At 35.6% G+C, this 15,569-nt stretch overlaps 1 non-coding gene across 1 annotated transcript; it reads right to left on the minus strand.

Moving 5' to 3' along the window:
* Positions 1-7,882: 7,882 nt before the first annotated feature.
* On the minus strand, positions 7,883-7,984 carry LOC130856190 (U6 spliceosomal RNA). The gene has a single exon (XR_009054485.1). It is a non-coding gene; the product is annotated as a U6 spliceosomal RNA (small nuclear RNA).
* Between the last annotated feature and the right edge of the window lie 7,585 nt (positions 7,985-15,569).

A 15,569-nucleotide genomic window follows, 5' to 3' on the forward strand; every position in this document is an offset into this window, starting at 1 on the left:
AAAGAACTTATTCATCTTATAACTGGAAATTTGTACCCTTTGACTGACATCTCCCTATTCTCCACCCCCCACCCCCAGCCCCTAGCTACCACCATTTTTACTCTCTGTTTCTAGGAGCTCAGCTTTTTTTAGATTCCACATGTAAGTAATGGCACACAGTATTTGTCTTTCTCTGTCTGACTTAATTCACTTAGCATAATGCCCTCAAGGTCCACCCATGAATCCATACTTCAGATGGCAGGATTTCCTTCTTTCTCATGGCTGAATAATATTCCATTATATATATAGTATGTATATTATAAACTACATCTTCTTTATCCATTCATCCATTGATGGATGCAAGTTGTTTTTAGTATCTTGGCTGTTGTGAATAATGCTTCAGTGAACACGAGCGTACAGATAGCTCTTCAAGATCCTGATTTCATTTCCACTGGATATTTACCCAGAAGTGGGACTGCTGAATCTTATGGTAGTTCTATGCTTAATTTTTTGAATAACCTTCGTACTGTTTTCCATAGTGGCTCTAGCAATTTACATTCCCATCAACAGTGCACAGGACTTTCCTTTTCTCCACATCCTCAGCAACACCTGTTATCTCTGTCTCTCTCTTTTTTTTTTTTTTTGATAATAGCCATTCTAAGAGATATGAGGTGATATCTCATTGTGGTTTTAATTTGCATTTCCCTGATGATTAGTGATGTTGAGCATCTCTTCATGTAACTGTTGGTCATTTGTATATCTTCTTTGGAAAAATATCTATTTAGTTCCTCTTCTTGTTTTGTAATTGGATTATTATTGTTGTTTTGTTTGTTTGTTTGCCATTTAGTTGTATGAATTTCTTATATACTTTGGATATTAACCCTTTATCAGATATATAGTTTGCACATATTTTCTCCCATTTCTTAATTTGCCTTTTTATTTTGATTGTTTCGTTTGCTGTGCAGAAGCGTTTTAGTTTGATGTAGTTCCACATGTTTATTTTTGCTTTTGTGGCTTGTGCTTTTTTGTCATATCAAAAATTTTTTGCGAAGATGCAACTTGAGAAGCATTTTCCCTGTGTTTCCTTCTAGGAGTTTTATGGTTTCAGGTCTTATGTTTAAGTCTTTAACTACCGTGAGTGGTTTAAGATAGGGGTCCAATTTCATTATTCTGCTTGTGAATATACAGTTTTCTCAACACCATTTATTGAAGAGACTATCCTTTTCCCATTGAGTATTCCTGGCTACCTTGTCAAATATTACCTTTAGCTATCATCTAAAGTGAATAAAATAAAAATGTTTTATATTTATACTCATTTTTACCATTTTTAGTACTCCTCTTTACTTTGTATAAATCTAGTATCTCTTCTCCTTTTGGGAGAAGATGCATGATACATGCCTATTAGGCCAACTGATATTGTACCACGGCTCTTGGATGCTCTGTTCTTTCTCTCTTTTTTCTTCTTTCCTTCTTTTCCTCCTTCTTCTTCCCTTCCTTTTGTCCTTCCTCTCTCTTCCTTCCTTTCTTCTCTTTCTTTCTTTCTCTTTCTTTCTTTCTTTCCCTCTCTCTCTTTTGCTTCTATTTACCTTTCATTTTGGATCACTTTTATTCACCTATCTTCTCATTCACTGGTTATTTTTCAGTAGTATCTGGTCTTCTGATAAGTTCAGTGAAGGAAATCTTCATCTTTGATGGTTTATCTTTCTTACTAGCATGTACTCAACTTTTAAAAATAATTTCTTTCTCTCTGCTATAATTTTTATCTGTTCCTGTATGTGATCTATTTTTTCCACTAGTTACTTTAACATATTAATCGTGACTATTTTAAAGACCCATCTGATTGTTCAAATATCTAAGTCATTCCTCTGGTTTTATTCATTGCTTTAACTATTGCAAATGGATTTTTTTCTTGCTTCATTGTGTGTTTTATAGTTTTTGACTAAATGATTAACATTGTAAAAAAGAACTATAGAGTCTGAGGTGAATAGCATTTATGCCAGTAAATGTTAAAGCCCCCTTGCCCCACCCCACTTTACTTGCCTCTTCCTCAGTAAAGCTCTTGGTGTGGGGAGTGGATTTCCATAGTTGAGCTGGGCTTGGTAGAGCCGTTCCTAGTAGAGCATGAGCTTCAGGTCTTCCAGTGTTTGGCTTCTGTTAGCTTGTATTTAGTGTGGTACCTGGGAAGTTGCAAGATCTTTCTCAGTGTTCAAATTCTACTCTCAGGTTTTGGTAGTCCCTGCCACTATGTTTCTCATGCAGTGGGGCATTTTTACTTTCCTGGTCAATTTTAGGCAGGTTTGTGTGCCTGGGTCTCTGTGGTTTTTCTCCATTCCAGCTCCTTTTCTGGGTGTTCTTAGGCAGAGGTTTTCTGCCTTTCCTGCTGTAATAGCAGATCTCTTTTCTGAAGAGTGTAGGATGCTAAGTTCAAGGAGAAGGAGTTTTGCTTCTACTTCTAACTCAGCAAGAATGGATCTCTGGCTGTGTCCTCAGGAATATAGGCTCCCCTACCCCTTTCCCAGAGACAGACAGGTTTTACTTCTATTCCTACCTCGGAAGCAATGAAGCTCTACTCGTGCCCCTGGAGGAGGCAGTTTATTTCCTCACCCTAGCAGATTAAGGCTTTGTGTGTGTGTGTGTGTGTGTGTGGGGTGGGGTGGGGTTGTGCGCGCACGTGCGTGTGTGTGTGTGTGTGTGTGTGTAGGAAAGAACACTTCAGGGAAGTAGGCACAGCCTTAGCCTGGTCATTTACAGCTGCTGTTCACCTCCTTCACACCTGTGCCACATAGCGGAGCTCTACCTTGTCACTTGCCCTGCCTCCATTATTTTCGTAAGCACCTGATGGAGGTCTGTGGAAAAGAGAGTATGAGTGAGTATGAACTCGCCTTACGTCTAGTTCTACCAGCTATTCTTAATTGAAACATGGAGAAACACTTGGTATTAAGAATTTGTTAAACTTGAGCTGATTTCTTTTTACCCGCTTGTTTGGTGGATGTCCCATATGCTGCCTAAAGTGAATAAGTTTGTTTGTTCTGGCTCTTTTTGGATGAGGCTTGTCCTTATTTAGAATTGACTTTACTTGATTGTCTTGTGACCTCAGCTCTCTAATGGGCTCAAGAAAAATAATTATTTTGTATATTATATGGCTTTTCTCAGGGTTAGGGAGGGAGTGCTGTTTTGTATTTTCAACATCTTCAAGGGAAAGTAAGCTTTCGGTTAATGCCAGTACAGTGGGAGGTGCAGAACAAACTTTAAAACCATGCTTTCACTATGTCCCCTCCTCGAGCTTGTACTCCCCTTTTATTTTACTGTCTTATCGATAGCTGCGGAGCAACTGGCTAGTGGTAAATGTAGAGTAAGCCTCTGTGCCTTTCACAAGCTACAGGCTAGGAAAGACACTAAGTTTGTAATCAAATCTATTTGATTAACAATCTAAATATATAATATTTTCTTTCACTTTTGAACAATATGGTTGATAGCCAGAGTATTGATCAAATGATAAATTAGGCAAGTGTGAAAGTAGAACAGATGGAAGAAAGCAGGAAAGATAGATGCTGACTCAGACTAACTTAGATGAGGGAGAAGAATTCGGGAATGAAATTTCATCAGGTTAAGCAACTCTCTCTCTGTCATCACCTTGGTAAGTGTTAGAAAAAGGTGTGGTTTGGTAGAATATGTCTCCAACCACAAAATATAACAGCTTTGAAGACTAAGATATCTGATAGCCAGCTCCACAAATGTGGTGATAGGTATAAGCGACATTTAGCCCTATTAATAACATAAATAACTCTCACAAATATGGAGCCAGATATTCGGCTGAAAACTGTAAATGTGGGGTTTCACATGGATTTGTTAACTCTTTGGAACTAGACATGGAAGGCAATTGACTTTCCAGGCAATATGCTAGAAATATGAATCCTACATCTGTCAAACCTGTTTGAATTAGGTGCCTGGTTGTGAATCTCTCTGCTAGTTCATTTGGCATCTCCCCCACATATTTTAAATCTTGTAATGCGAGACTCAAGTAAACATTAAGCTCAGCCTGAAAGCAGAGATTCTGAATTGCGGCAGGAAGGCTGAGAGGGGAAAAGAGGGCAGTCCTACTTCTCTAAGAAGATCGTATGCATGAAAACTTCAGGTTGCTTTTCACACTGACTGGGACAACCTTCAGCTTCTCTTCTGGTAGCCAGACTCTATCACTGACCTTTCAGGTGAACTCCCTACTTACAATCCCTTCCATATGAAATGCTGGGATTACATTACCATCATAATTTCTATATTCGCATTTAGGGTCTACTTGTGTTATAGCAAAACAACTTCTATAAAAGAACCATCCATCCACGAATACAAATGTGAGCAAATTCTTCTTGGCAAAGTCATTTCTAATCATCAGAATGTTCCAGAGAACTGATTCCTTTTATAGGAATGATCTGATTGTAGGCTCATGTGAAGATTTCTATGTCTTTAAAGAGGAAGGGATGTTATTGATCATTTAGTCTATGCACTGGCTGAATGTCCTTAGGAATGCTCACTCAAGCTTTATTTTGATTTATCTTGTTATAAACTAACATAAACCAATCTGGATATACAAATATTTAGGCTTTGGGTAGAAATCAACAGCTACTAGTTATATGTAGGAGGAGGTTAGATACTGCTTTTGTGGCATCTTTCTAGGTAAAGAAAGCAAACTTTCCAAGTAATTAAAAATAAAACTCTTCTGCAAACATAGTCATTTAGTAGCCAGCATACCCTAAACAGTCCTATAAACTCTACCATTCCTCAGCTTTATGTTTTTCCTTTAGGGTGCTAAGACTCTACCGAGGATGAAAGATTCACTCAAGACAAAAGCCATAATAGAGCAGTAGTATTCAGCTGACTACCTTGTCAGACTTGGGTCAACTGTAGTCTTCCAAAAGAGTGTTTAGACAGAGGCCTCTGTAGTAATCAAACGTAGGGGCCCCTCTTAAAGGGAAATGTTTGGTTAGACTTTTAAACTATAGTCTTGTGACGGAGTAAATGTTTGTAAAATATTTCATATTTTTTAATTTTTATTTTTTTATATTTGCTAATATAACATTTATTGATGCTTGGTGTTTTATTTTCCTCTACTAGCATCTTTTATAAGAATAAGTGTGCAAATGAAATGTTTCCTTGTAACCAGAAAAACTTGCCACAGATTAACTCCTAAAATGGCCCCAATTTTCTATTAAGTTTTAAAAAATATTTCAGTCTCTATTTTGAAAGTCACTAATTTAAACAATGAAATCTATTTCTAAATTTCTTTTACTAATCTATAAAGTCTGTGGTGTTGATCAGCCAATAAAGACGCCCAAAGCACTTGTAGCAGCCATTTCTGGTATGTGTCTCTTTGATTATGTCATCACTCGTTACCATGTCAAATTACTTATCCTTCTGTTTCAGTAAAGTATGTCAATGAAAATAGTAAAGGCAATGGATGATGTATAGAGGGAAGGATGATGGGTGTCTGTCTGGGCAAAGGGAGATTGAGGTCATCTCTTTAGAGTTGGATTTCATTGGCTTCTGTGAGAAAACTGCACCTTTATATTTTTCCTAATAAATGAATAAGTTTACATATTTTTATTATTTCTGAACAATCTATAGAAGTTGTAAATACATTTTTTCCTCCACATGAGGAAATACCCTATATAAGCATAAAAAATGGTAACTGTTCTCCAGCCTAAAATTCCATCTGGAGGGAGAGGAGCTTAAAGTACTATTCAATTGTATAATTATCTTCCACAGACCAACCTCTGTCTTAAAACAAACAAACAAACAAAAACAAACAAAAAACACCCTCCAAAAAGAAAAAAAAAAAAGACAGAAAAAAAAACTAAACTAGACCTGGAATCGTTTGGTGCTTTATTTTAAAGAAAGAGACCATATGAGGTCCTATTACAGACTTGGTCAAAATAGCCACTTTTAATTTTTTTCCTGGCCTCCATTAAAATTCAAATCAATTTCCTGTATGATCCACATCTACAAAGATATTCAGAAATTAAAAAAAGAAGAAAACACTCAAAGAAAGATTTAATTGTGTTCAGTACACTAAACTTACATAAACCAGGATGTGGCTCACTCTATTCTGAAAATATTTTCAGCATTAAAGGTTAAAACAAAAAGAAGCCTCTAGTTAACCTTCAATTAACCATAGCTGCCTGGCATTTTCTTATTAATCAAGGTTTTACTCTTCTCGCATTATTTTTATGACATTCAATTTTATTTGGTTTCTTCAATATATTTCTCAGAGGTAAAATAGCTCTATTTTATGGGTGAAAATTGAATCAAAACGTGGAAAGCTTCCTGTGTGACCTTCATAAAGTCATCTCCCTGAGATTCTTTTCTTATTTTTAAAATGCCAATAATGAGGTATCCTCCGCTGTGCTGTGGAAAAGTGGAATAAAATTGTGCAGAGAAGTGGGATAATGTTGAAAACACTAAAAGTTTGGGGGCCAGATAGACAGTTTCCATCAAGTATGGGCTTTCTGACATTGGGCAAGATATTAACCTCTCTGAGCTTCTGTTTCCTCACCAATAAAATAAAAATATGTATCCTAATTGGAACATTGCCATGTTAGATGAATTAATGCATGGATAGGACTTGGTATATAAAACACACACTCACAAAAGATAGCTGATATTTCTGAATGATTATGTCTTCCCAAAATTCATATGTTAAATCCTAATGACCAGTCCTAATACTATTTGGAGGTGAGGACTTTGGGAGGTGATTAGATCATGAGGGTAGAGCCCTCAAGAATGGGATTAGTAACCTTGTTAAAAAAAAAAACCCTAAAAAAAAACCCCTTACCCCTATTGCCATGTGAGATTATGGAAAAAAGATTCAGTCTGGGAAGCAGACTCTTACCAGACATCCAATCTGCTGGCACCATGATCTTGGACTTTCCAGCCTTCAGAACTGTGAGAAGTAAATGTTTACTGTTTATAAGGTACCTCGTCTCCAATATTTTGTTATAGCAGCCCAAATGGACTAAGACAGTAGCTTGAGAAAAGACCCTCACTAGGACTGTGAGGAAGAGAACCAGCACTGGACCTTGTATATTTTAGTCGTAATATTATTTTTTGTCTCCTCCAGAAAACTTTCTTTCTCAGTACTCAGTGTCTGTATTTATAATCATGTACTCTAAAACCAGTTTCCGGTGTGAAAAAGTTTTAATCTTTTTAGGAAATAATTCTGATCAGGAGTAAAGTTAGGATCTGCAGGATCTCACCACACATTTTTTGTTTCTCTCAGAGAAATGGTGAAAGAATGTGGGTGTTAGGAGGGAAAGTCATAGTTATATCGCAAAGCAGTGATTTCCACTTTGCATCAAATTCACCTGGGTAACTCTTAAAATTTCCCAGATTCAGGGTTTCAGCCTCTGATTCAATAAATCTAAAATGTATCAATGAAATTTGTGTCATCCAGTGACTTTTTTGTAATTGTGGTAAAATATACATAAAATTTACCATTTTAACCATTTTTAAGTGTAAAGTTCAGTGGCATTAAGTAGATTCACATTTTCATGCAACCTTTCCACCATCCATCTCCAGAACTCTGTTCATCTTGCAGAACTGAAACTCTATACCCATGAAATAATACTTCTTCATTCGTCCTTCCTCCAGCCCTTGACAACCATTATTCTATTTTCTGTCTCTATGAGTTTGATTACTCTAGTTATCTTATACAGGTGGAATCATAAAGTATTTATTCTTTTGTGACTAGCTTATTCCACTTAGCATAATTTTTCCAAGATTCCTCCATGTCGTAGCAAGGGTCAGCATTTCCTTCCTGTTAAAGGCTGAGTAATATTCCATTGTTTGTATATAGTACATTTTGCTTGTCCATTCATCCATGATCGGGCAATTCCTCAAGTGATTTTTTTTTTAAAATATGAAATTCTTCACAGATTTGTGTTTCACCCTTGCCCAGGTGACATGCTAATCTCTGACTGTTTCAATTTTAGTATATACTGTTGCCAAGCCCAGAACTCCAAGTAGTTTTAGAAAGCACCAATAAGACAGTTTTTTCCGGCTGCACGTTGGTGGAACATTAAATCAATGTAATTGAGTCACCAGTATTTTACAAAGACATAGAACAGAAGAAAATAGAACAAGTAAAAATTGTGATAACAAATAAATGTATTATTTCAAAAATTGTGTTTCTTAACTATATGTGTGTGTACTATGTGAGGACATAAAATATATTTCTTATAGTTGCTTTCAATCAAAAAAATGTGAAAGCCAAGGATGAGAATATAGAATATGATTGTATGATAAGTAGATTAACACAATGTTCCCAGCTTGAAATGTGCTCTAAAATGACAGTAGCCATGATTTTACTTTGAATATATTCAAAATAAGAGAATGTGAAAAGAAAAAAAGATTGAGAAATGTCTTTTTTTGAATGGATTTGGACTCCACAGTTCATCATAGAGGTCTGAATGTTGCTTATTAATGAATCATTTTCAGAACACTGTTGGGAGTTATATATGAATTTGGCATCTCTCTGATACACTAAGTTTTATAGACTCCAGAAGTAGATAAAGAATTGCTAACGGCATTAATGAAGAGGTGTAAATGCCACCAGCAATTCAGGGTTCTGTTCCAGCTCAGGAAACATACCACCAAAATCAAAATTAATTTTCCCCCCCTTGGCATTTTTCTCAACCATATGTGGTTTTTAAATTATTGTGTTGACTTCTCTCACTTTATTGAAAATATACAGGATGTATTTATCTAAGATGAATATGATTTTACTTGGTATGTTTTCTGAGATAATGGCACGCAACATGCATCAAGCAGTAAGGCAATTATATCATAACTGTTTGTGAGTTGTATTGGGTTCTGCCAGAATTTATGAAAGATATATGTTTAACAGATGTAAATGTTTGTATTAGATCATATGGAACATAATCATTCATCTGCCTTTTAAGGAAGTCTGGAACTCCTGTTCATCACCAGGGGAGTTGTTTCTATATTGCCTTAGATGTTCAGCATGTGACTCCACCTCAGCTCCTCTGTGAGTTGCCTGATGCTGACACTGGCATTCATACAGGCAAACATAGTATTCCCAAGTAACCCAAGTTCATGTTTTGTTTTAATTCACAGGGACAACGTTGGAATAGATGAATAAATGGAAAGAGATAGATAGATGATAGATAGATGTTAATATATAAAAGTGATAGTCTAAATATACAATTAAACTTTTAAAATAATAAATAGAGACAGGCTTTCAGTACATAATGAGAATTATGTTCATAATTATAATACTAGTGTATAAGAACACTTTATATCATGTATCTTCATTGATCCTTGGTGCTATGTGAGAAAGACCAAACTGTACACATTTTACAAAAGAGAAACCAGGTACTGACATTAACAGCCTTGCCGACTCACAGGCCAGGGATGTATCAGAGGCAGGAATCAATTCCTGGGGAATGGCTTTCAGCCCAGGTATCATTCTACTAAACTGTTGCATGAAACAAGCAGCATTCTTCACTACCGTTGATTTTGTTCTTAAAATCGTCCAATTTCAGGATGAGACACTTTTGGCCAATTAGATAAGCTCTAATTAAGAGATTATTGATAATTACCACTAGCTACTAGAGAAAAAATTCAGAGCAAAAATAATTTTATTCTTTCTTTATTTTTCAAACATGTTAGTGGAGGTTCCCAAACCCAAGTGAGTCTCAGAATCAGCTATAGGGCTTTTGGACAATACAGGTTCCTGAACAGAACCCAGACTTAGGTGTTGCTCAGGAATCTCAGTTTTCCTAAAGGTCCACAGCTGATGTGATGCTCAGGTAGGTTTGAGAACTGCTGCTTTAGAAAAATGCTTTGGAGTAATTTTGATGAAAAACAGATCAGAAGAATCAAATAAAAAACAATACATGTTTTATTTACATACCATAGTCCACAAGTCTGAAGAAAAAGCTGGTTTTGTATAGCCAGAAGTTTATAGAAATCAGGAGACGTTTTTGTTTAAGAAAAATAAAACATAATTATGAAGACAAAATTAGTTTTTAAAAGGAGTATTTACTAAGAATGGGAAAAGTAATCATAACAAATACATTTTAAAAAAGGTTTAAACCACAAACATGTGCCTGACATAGTGCTGTGCTTAACAGTATCCTGAAAATCACTCTCTATTAGTTCATAAATGTCTTCCTCCTTTTTAAATAAAAGAAAGCCCATTGTGTGGATTACCATAGTTTATTCAACAGCCATCTTATGGATGGGCGTTTAGGATGTTTCCAATATTTTTCAATGACAGTGAAAACAATCTTGTGTATATGTATTTTCAAATTATTAGAGGTATATCTTCAGGAAAAACTCCTGGAAGTGGGATCACTGGGTCAGAATGCAAACATATGTGTAATTACTTTAGGTACTGCCTAATTCCATCCCAAAAGGCTTGTACCAATTTTCTTTCCCATCAGCAGTATGTGAAAGTGCCTATGTTCCCACAGCCCTGCAAAAGAGTACTGTTATTCTTTTTAATCTCTATCAATCTGACAGGTAAGAGATGGCATCTTAGTGTAGTTTTAATTTGCATTTCTCATTTCTCATGAGTAAAGTGAACATTTATTCATATGTTTAAAGGTTATTTTTATACATTTATTGTGAATTGATAAAGCACCTTTTTAAAAGAGGACTGAAATATTCTGTTTTTTTCCCACAGATGTGATAAATACTCTATCAAATCCTGTTTGCTGGTTTTTAACTTCATAAAATACATTTCACAGTGACTGTAAATAGTGCAATTATATAATTAGAGTACCGGTAATGGCTTATTTTCTTACTGAATGATACCTCTTAGAGGTATGTATCTTAACTTTCACAATTCACAAAGCCAGTCCTAGGGAAGAAAAATAAATGAACCAATTCCATCAATAGGCATTGGCAATTCTTAATTAAGAGCATTTGCTAAGTAGCCAATCCTAAGTAGTGACATTTATTACAATGTTTTTAAAACTGTTTTACGTATTTGGCCATTACAGTATCACTGTTTGAAATGACTTCTACTAAATCTAGAAATGTTTCACTATTTTTTGTAATATTGTGCTAACAGGGCCACAAAATAAATGTGCCACAAAACACCATTCCATTGTTCTGTAGTATTACCATTTATTGTATTTACTTAAAACTATTTTCGTTTGCTATTTATTCAAATACACTCAGTTCTAGTAATTGCATGTTTACTTTTGTGGGCCAAAATGATGTTTTATGTTTTGTGGTGTGTGTGTGTGTGTGTGTGTGTTATCAAGAACCTAAATGTTTTCAGTCACAAATATTACATTGGTCAAAACTGCTCTCGGAAGATTGGCTGTGAAACATGTAAGAGTAATAGCAAAATACTTTGTCTTTGCACTTAGAATAGAAAGGATGGTTTCCATAGTCTCTTTGTCCATTTGAAAAAAATTGTGGTATCAAACGAAGTTTTCTGCAATGCTCATCAAACGAAAAATCATAATGAATACTTCGAAGTAAATTGTGTTTTTCTAGAAAGTATTCCACTGTCACAAAGACAGGATGGTAATTTCCTAGGGTAATTTTCTAATAAACATAGCAAACCTCCCCAGTTTTTGAATTTTTACCCACTTTTTAAATTTCATAAATTTAATTCATTTTATTGGGCAGTCCAGAGTCACATTTATTGCTTCCGAGTTGGAAATTTGATATAAGCAATTATTTTTTTATTCCCACTATTCTGACCAACAATTAAATTCTTTATTTATTGAAAAAATCACTTGATCTTTTCAAGTTTTGTATTTGATGAGAATAATTTTTTGCTCATTTTGATCTATAATTTTTTAAATAAGAAATAAAGATTTTGTAATGTCCTGTTCAAATATGTTATGTGGTTCATTTACAAGAAGTCTTAATTTTCATTGTATTCAGCTTTTCAAAAGTTCAACAAATTATTTGGAGTTTTAAATTTTTTCTTTACAAGATTTTTTCTTTTCTCAGCCCCAGTGTATTTTCTACTTCAGCCATAATTTGATGTATTAATTAATATTGATCTGAAAGATTAGAAAACAACATAGTTTCATTAAGAGTACAGAATGTGAATATATTTTCTCCAAAATGTAAATTAAATCAAATGCAAGAAAGTGAAAATTTCAAAGAACTTTTATGTTTTCAAAATAGTTCTTTGCAATATATATTTAAAATCTCTACTAAAGTCAAAGAATAAAACATATTTAATATATATTAAAATTCTAAGTCAAAACAATTTTAACATCTGAAGTTTAGAATTTAATTACAAAATTTACTCTTGTAAAATACTTTTATAAAAATGAAGCTATGGGCAATTCTATTTTCCAAGGTAAAGAATCAATATCTCCATATGCATATGCAAACTTAAAACAACATAAATTGGCTAATATTGCAAAATGTTTTTCAACTACTATGTGCACCTGTTGCAAATGCCATGTCAATTTGTCATTAATTTCAGAAACATGATTTGGAACACCAAGAGAGTCTGAAAAATGGACATTTGGCACTACCTGGAAACTGATTCTTCATTATCTAGTGCATTCAAGATCTCTGAGAGGAAGGATGAATTTGTCTTTCCTCTTACTTGAGTGCCGCCACCATTCAACTCTTCCTGGTACTCTAATGCAGGGTCTGCCCCCTGTGTCTGCAGCACAGTACTCTTGGAATTCAGGTCCAACAGCTTTTAGTTTTGAGAACATGGGGAAGAGATGTAGAGGAGCACTTCCCTGGGATCTGAGCAGCATTGCTACAAGAATGGCGTTATATGTTGGTACATTTCTGTTGTACACTGTAGTCACAGGGCTCCCTAAAATGTGAGGCCCAAAGCAGAGCCTCTTACCTGAATTGAAGCCCAGTAATGGAGAATAAAGGGAAGAGAACATTCACAAAGTTATTTTGACCCCATATACTTGTCACAGGAGGTCTGGAATTGCACCTTCCTTTTCAATGGAAGCTGCCTTTTTTTTTTTTTTTTAAGCTCTTTACTGGAATATAATTGCTTTACACTCTTGTACCAGTTTTTGAGATACAACAAGGTCAATCATCTGTATTTATACATATGTCCCCATATCCCCAACCTCCCATGACTCCCTCCCACCCTCTCTGTCCCAGTCCTCTAAGGCATCATCCAACAATGAGTTGATCTCCTTTGTTATACAGCAACTTCCCACTAGCTATCTGTTTTACAGTTGGTAGTGTATGTATGTCAATGCTACTCTCTCACTTCATCCCAGCTTCCCCTTCGCCACCCCCCCCAACCCTGTGTCCTCAAGTCCATTCTCTACATCTGCATCTTTATTATTGCCCTGTCACTGGGTTCATCAGTACCATTTTTTTTTAGATTCCATATATATGAGTTAGGATACGGTATTTGTTTTTCTCTTTCTGATTTACTTACTCTGTATGACAGTCTCTAGGTCTATCTATGTCATTACATACAGTTCAATTTCATTCATTTTTATGGCTGAGTAATATTCCATTGTATATATGTGCCACATCTTCTTTATCCATTCATCTGTTGATGGGCATTTAGTTGCTTCCAAGTCCTGGCTATTGTAAATAGTGCTGCAATGAACATTATCATACATGTTTCTTTTTGGATTATGGTTTTCTCTGGGTATATGCCCCGTAGTGGGATTACTGAGTTATATGGTAGTTCCATTTTTAGTTTTTTAAGGAACCTCCAAATTGTTTTCCATAGTAGCTGCACCAACTTACATTCCCACCAACAGTGTAGGAGAGTTCCCTTTTCTCCACACCCTCTCCAACATTTATTGTTTCTAGGTTTTTTGATGATGGCCATTCTGACCTCATTGTGGCTTTGACTTGCATTTCTCTAATGATGAGTGATGTTGAGCATCTTTTCATGTGTTTGTTGGCCATCTGCATGTCTTTGGAGAAATGTCTATTTAGGTCTTCTGCCCATTTGTGGATTGGGTTATTTGCTTTTTTGGTATTAAGCTGCATGAGCTGCTTATATATTTTGGAGATTAATCCTTTGTCAGTTGTTTTGTTGGCAAGTATTTTCTCCCATTCTGAGGGTTGTCTTCTTGTCTTGTTTATGGTTTGGAAGCTGCCTTTAATGGAATAGTAGGATTGTTCTCACCCATCCATCTGCTCTTGCTAGATTATATTCTTTTGGAAAATATGTGTACATTTACTTTGAATATGTGAGAGGGAGAAATCACATTCAATAATCAGTGTTTCTTTTTTTTCAGATAGTTAACACTGTAGTTTGGAACAAATATTTTATAGTATATTTTATTAGCTCAGCAGTGCTACTTTTATGTCCTTGATTTAAAATGTTTATTAGTTAGCCAATTTGTTTTACTTAGGTATAAAAACAAAAAATTTATTGTTGCTTTTTCACTTTCAAAAAGTCCCCTGCCCCTTTAAGTAAAAGCTGAATGATTTTATTATTTTAAAGAACTCTAAAAGGAGAAAACTTAAAAAATTAAAAGAGCTTCTCTATTTAAGATGTATTCAGGTAACAATAACCTGAAAAGAAAGATTAAAACCAGTTAATTATTCTCCCAGGTGCTTTACACAGTGAATTTCTTGGTTAGCTTCAAAAACCTGGCTGGAGCTCATTTCTTTCATGACTTTCTCTCCTTTCTAGAACTTCAGACTCCTAATTAAGCAGTTTCCACTTTTGGTGATATTTACAAATGAGTCAGTGCTTAAGAGAATTGACTGATCTTAATTGGGAATCGGATCTCCAAGAGATCTGTCATTTCCAGCTTCTTAAAAACTGCCGACTCACTGGGGCTCAGTCACCAATACATATAATTATTTTAAATTTCTAATAATGTTACTAATTTGAAACAGTTAACAATTATTCAGAATCCAAAAGTGTACAGAACATCAGTCGTCACATTACCAGGCTCCTGCTGACACACTGAGGGTGGGGAATTGAGCCAACAATGGAACCCGGAGTTCACATTTCTGTTGTGCTACTAGACTGAGATTAGGCAGAGTGGGTCCTCCCAGCAGAAGCAGAGTCAGGGCATAGCTATTTGTTGTGCTGCTCCAGAAGCTGGCAGGCTGATCCTAATCTGGGCTGAATCTTCATGGGATTCCTGTGGTCCCCAAAGTTTAGCACAAGGCCCTAAAGGATTAAGAGATTGGAGGAATATTTCATGGTATTTTGCCTGTCATTGACTTGAACTGTCACAAAGTCTGTGACCTATTACTGCTATAGCAACAGTCAGCAATAAACCCACTGGATTTCCTCCAAATGTCAATTGGCAAGCCAAGAAGGAACTAAAGAGACAACCAGTGCACCTGAGGTACTTTTAGAAGAAGCATGAAAGTGAAGGGTAGCAGAATATGCCGTCCCCAAACATACCACCTTGGCATAAGGATTATATTGAACTGAAAGTAATTGAGAAGAAGCAGATAGAAGAAAAGCTCTCTGCACTCCCTCTGTTTGTAAAGTTGCTTCCATTCCCTTCTCTACCAGAAGGGACAGAAGATAATTGCTGAAGACAGCCCCAGCCTCTTATCAGCCCAGAGATAGCACCGGAGTAATCTACGAAACAGACCTTGCTAAAACTAGCCCTTACCTACCACTG

The sequence above is a fragment of the Hippopotamus amphibius genome, chromosome 6 (assembly GCF_030028045.1).
Source record: "Hippopotamus amphibius kiboko isolate mHipAmp2 chromosome 6, mHipAmp2.hap2, whole genome shotgun sequence".
Lineage (NCBI taxonomy): Eukaryota > Metazoa > Chordata > Mammalia > Artiodactyla > Hippopotamidae > Hippopotamus > Hippopotamus amphibius.